The 5,338-nt window shown below is 34.2% G+C and overlaps 1 long non-coding RNA gene across 1 annotated transcript; it reads right to left on the bottom strand.

Annotated features, from left to right (window-relative positions):
• Positions 1-3,799: 3,799 nt before the first annotated feature.
• LOC107835123 (uncharacterized) lies at positions 3,800-4,768 on the bottom strand. Its single transcript, XR_001660953.1, has 3 exons — positions 4,632-4,768; positions 4,413-4,486; positions 3,800-4,067 (listed from the first exon to the last, which is right to left on the bottom strand). It is a non-coding gene; the product is annotated as an uncharacterized LOC107835123 (long non-coding RNA).
• Positions 4,769-5,338: the final 570 nt, after the last annotated feature.

Raw genomic sequence — 5,338 nt, forward strand, 5'->3', positions numbered from 1 at the left:
AATTGACAGGGCCACAATTTTATTATGTCTATGAACAAATAAGAAATAATTAAATTGTGGAGGGCCCCTTGTTGGTCAGGGCCTCTAGAATTGTCATCACTTTTCCCCCCTATACCGCGCACCTGGTTGTAAATTTATTTTCACTCTGTTGGCTCCAAAATGTACTTTTTCAAAGAACTGAATAGGGATTTTTTTTAATTTACTTTACATAAATCAAGTTGACATAGTGAACATTGCAGCCATAGGTGTACTAACTAAAACAGTGTTGCCATCAGCATTCAGTATTTACAGAGCAAAAAGTGAAACACATTGGTAAAATTAAATGAATTAAGCACACAACTAGTTGAGCCCCACAATGCCTCATAAAGTACACGTAAGTACTCTCCAAAGACAAAACAAAAACAACAAAAAATCAAACCGAAATAGTAGAATTTTCAACATAATACAAAAGTTTTCATACAACTTGGAATTTTCACATTTTGTCATTATAAAACAACAAACTTCTTTGTAGTTCACTGGGATTTTACACAGTAGAACATGCAGTGTATATTGATGACCAAGAAGATAAAAGATGGATATTTTTTTACAAATAAAAATCATATAAATATGGTGGATGTGTTTGTGTACAATCTCCTTCACTCTGTTACAGCTAAATAAAAACCAGTGCAAACAACTTGCTGTTGATGTTATGTAATGAGTAAGCATAGTTCACATGTCTGTAGTTTCACCTCAGTGTAAGCAGAAAATATTCACAATGGATTTGACTTCTACAATATTCCAATAAATATTACAAGTGATTCCCACATTGGCAAACCAGCCAACACTTTAAAGGTTAACTGGATGCCACAAAAAGACCTTTTAGGACATCCAAAGGTGAAACTATTTGTGGCTCATGGAGTTCAGGAGGCCATTTACCATGGAGTACCAGTAGTGGGTTTACCTGTGTTTTATGACCAGTATGACAATCTTCTCCTTAGCCACTGTTGACAAAGAGGACACATTTCTGAAAACTGTCAAAGAAGCACTGTCTGAACCATCCTACAGGATTAACATGCAGAGACTCTCCAGATTGCACAGGGATCAGCCAATGAAGCCGATCGATACCGCCCTCTTCTGGATAGAATTTGCAATAAGACACCAAGGTGCAGCTCATCTGAGAACCGAGTCCCACAGACTGCCTTGGTATTCCTACTACTCTGTAGATGTTTTCCTGTTCTTCCTGTTTGTTGTTGCAGTAATTACATTTTCATTTGTCACGACTTTCAGATTGCTTTGTCTTGAAAAATGCTTGAAAGGAAAAACTAGTCAAACAAAGAAAAAATGACAAGGTTCTGTGTTGGTTATCATGACTTACTTTATTTTACTCTGGATCTAGGTTTATGTATTTCCTTCATTTAAACTGACCTGATGTTGACTGAATATTTTGAATGATATAAATATCTTGTTTCACTTAAATCTTTAAGGGAAGTAAGTACTTCCCGTAAGTCATTCTGCACTGTGACATATTAGGTGCAAGATTACAAATCTGTGGCTGCGATAAAAACAAAGTATGCAACAACCAGCAATAAATGCCATTTGTCTCAAGAGGGCACTACATAAATCATAATTATTAAAGCATTTCATTGTAAGTCATTTAAGAGTTCAGGTCAACAGCAACATCTACTGGTGAGTCTTGAAAAATGAAATTCCCAGGTTTTCTTTTTCTTAATTTTAAACTTTTCACAGCACTAATGGATGGAAATGTATTTATGTTCACACTGTTGGCTCCAAAATGTACTTTTTCAAAGAACTGAATAGGGATTTTTTAAATTTACTTTACATAAATCAAGTGGACATAGTGAACATTGCAGCCATAGGTGTACTAACTAAAACAATGTCGCCATCAGCATTCAGTATTTACAGAGCAAAAAGTGAAACACATTTGCAAAATTAAATGAATTAAACTCACAACCAGTTGAGCCCCACAATGCTTAATAAAGTACACATAAGTACTCTCCAATAGACAAAAAAAACAACAAAAAACAACAAAATTGTAGAATTTTCAACGTAATACAAAAGTTTTCATACAACTTGGAATTTTCACATTTTGTCATGATAAAACAACAAACTTCTTTGTGTTTCACTGGGATTTTATGCAGTAGAACATGCAGTGTAAATTGATGACCAAGAAGATAAAAGACATTTTTTTTTGGTGTGTGCCGTTGTGTACAGTCTCCTTCACTCTGTTACAGCTAAATAAAAACCAGTGCAACCAACTTGATCCTGTTATGTAATGAGTAAGCACAGTCCACATGTGTGTAGTTTCACTTCAGTGTAAGAAGAAGTTGTTCACAGTGGATTTGACTTCTATAATAATATCCTAACTTCTTGGCTAGTTTTACAGCCTCCAATANCCTGTTCTTCCTGTTTGTTGTTGCAGTGATTACATTTTCATTTGTCACGACTTTCAGATTGCTTTGTCTTGAAAAATGCTTGAAAGGAAAAACTAATCAAACAAAGAAAAAATGAAAAGGTTCTGTGTTGGTTATCATGATTTACTTTAATTCACTCTGGATCTAGGTTTATGTATTTCCTTCATTTAAACTGACCTGATGTTGACTGAATATTATGAATGATATAAATATCTTGTTTCACTTAAATCTTTAAGGGAATTAAGCACTTCTCGTAAGTCATTCTGCACTGTGACATATTAGGTGCAAGATTACAAATCTGTGGCTGTGATAAAGCAAAGTATGCAACAACCAGCAATAAATGCCATTTGTCTCAAGAGGGAATTACATAAATCATAATTATTAAAGCATTTCATTGAAAGTCATTTAAGAGTTCAGGTCAATAGCGACATCTACTGGTGAGTCTTGAAAAATGAAATTCCCCGGTTTTCTTTTTCTTACTTTTAAACTTTTCACAGCACTAATGATTGTAAATTTATTTATGTTCACACTGTTGGGTCCAAAATGTACTTTTTCTTAAAGAACTGAATAGACATTTTATTATTCACTTTAGATAAATTAAGTGGACATAGTGAACATTGCAGCCATAGGTGTACTAACTAAAACAGTGTTGCCATCAGCATTCAGTATTTACAGAGCAAAAAGTGAAACACATTGGCAAAATTAAATGAATTGAGCACACAACTAGTTGAGCCCCACAATGCTTAATAAAGTACTCTCCAACAGACAAAAAAACCCCCAACAAAAAACAACAACAAAATCGTAGAATTTTCATCGTAATACAAAAGTTTTCATACAACTTGGAATTTTCAACAAACTTCTTTGTGTTTCACTGAGATTTTATGCAATAGAACATGTGGTGTATATTGATGAACAAGAAGATAAAAGACATATTTTTTGGTGTGTGTCGTTGTGTACAGTCTCCTTCACTCTGTTACAGCTAAATAAAAACCAGTACAACCAACTTGATCCTGTTATGTAATGAGTAAGCACAGTCCACATGTGTGTAGTTTCACTTCAGTGTAAGAAGAAGTTCACAGTGGATTTGACTTACATAATACCCTAACTTCTTGGCTCGTTTTGCAGCTTCCAATAGATATTAGATAGAGTTTTACCTTCCATCAGGATGACATTAAACACATATTAAAATGACCCAGTCAAAATGGAGACCTAAGTCTAATTTTGAATCTGTGTCACAGCTAGAAAATTAATTTTGAGTCACTAACAAGCTTGATTGAGTTCAAGTTATTTTACAAGGAACTGGCACAAAATTAAGACTGATAGAGACAAACCAATAAAAAATCCATGTAATGCATACAAAACAAATATCATATTAATGTTGCTTTGCATTTTCAAAGTCATTTGAAATTATGTGACAAAATGTGAAAAGTTCAAGTTGTATGAACAATGCACTGTCCTTGTGGCTTAATCTGTCAGGTCAACACTGTTGCATTGTCCTGGAGTAGCACAAAAGTGAACTGAACAAAATACATGCATGTAATGGATTTATGCATCACATTCAGGTGAAGTCTTGTTCTGGTGACTTCCATGATGCCTTTTTTTTGAAAGAAGTGGCGTACAGCACACGTGAAGTACTTGGTCCTGCAGATGAATCATCTGTGGTGAAAAACAGGAAGCTGTCAATATGTATCTGTGCTTCTTTGTTTAGCACGTTTGTATTCACAGTTATTTTCTAAGATATGCTTAAAAGGCAATTTATGCATGTCTTTAAAATGTTTTATATTGAACATATTGAACACAAGGACTGTACAAGTGATGCTAAAGCCATTTTAATATACATGGAATTTAATATTTTTCGTAATAATACAAGTAATAATTACTTATTCAATCTATAAGTAATATTTTTTGGAGAAGAAAGTGATTAAAATCAGGTGCTGATGTTTAACACATCTAACTCATTATAATATTTTGACAGACTGAAAGTAAATGATGACCTCCTACCTGGAATAACGCTGTAAATTCCCTCACATGAGTAAAAGGTGACATCCCCTGTTGTCTCAAAATGCTGTTCATTTCTGATGAAAAATGTTGTCAAGTTAAATGCTAGACACAACTTTTACCCCAGCAAAAATAAATACATTAATAAATAACTGAATACAGTATGTTGCTAACAACATTAATTGTCCTTTAACATTGTCATATTTCTGTCACGTCACAAACCTTATTGAGGTTGTCAATGGCTCAGATGCGACAGCAAGTGGCCCTTCAAGTTGGTCCTCGTTTGAAACCCACTCCTTGTTGCTGACAACAGGAAGGTTTGCATAAGGAAGGGCATTCGGTATAAAACTTGTGCTCAGTCCATCTGTATGCAGCTGTGGATTGGGGGAGGCTGTTGTGCTGTGGCAACTGCTTGGAAGGAGAAGCCGAAAGAAGAACAGCAACAAACACAAACCAGAGAATAACTGTGAGGTGAAAGAAAAATGATGCATGATTTTTAGTTTTTGTTACAAATAGACATCTGAATATTACTGAATCGGTGATTTTCAGAACCACTTTCCATTGAATTCACAGCAAGTTTTGGGGATTTGCATCAATCGACTTTACATCGATAGAAAAGCACATTTTTGCAGGTTCTTCTTTACAAAATAACTTAGTATCAGTCAGATTATACGGAGAAAATATTTCAACATAGATTTTTAATCCACAAATTAACAATTGGATTTGGCCTGGAGTTTGACTGGGTCATTCTAACACATGGATATTAATGTAAGCCGATGGTTTGAGAAGGCTACATGCACCTGGATGTTACACATATTGTATTTTTATAAATAAAACATATAAATATATAAACAAACAATTTAATTACAGATTTTATAAAGACTAATTTGCAAACTTACTCTTCTTCGCTATCCATGCTGAAAGAATTC

Source organism: Poecilia formosa, unplaced genomic scaffold (genome assembly GCF_000485575.1).
Source record: "Poecilia formosa unplaced genomic scaffold, Poecilia_formosa-5.1.2 Scaffold1044, whole genome shotgun sequence".
Taxonomy (NCBI): Eukaryota; Metazoa; Chordata; class Actinopteri; order Cyprinodontiformes; family Poeciliidae; genus Poecilia; species Poecilia formosa.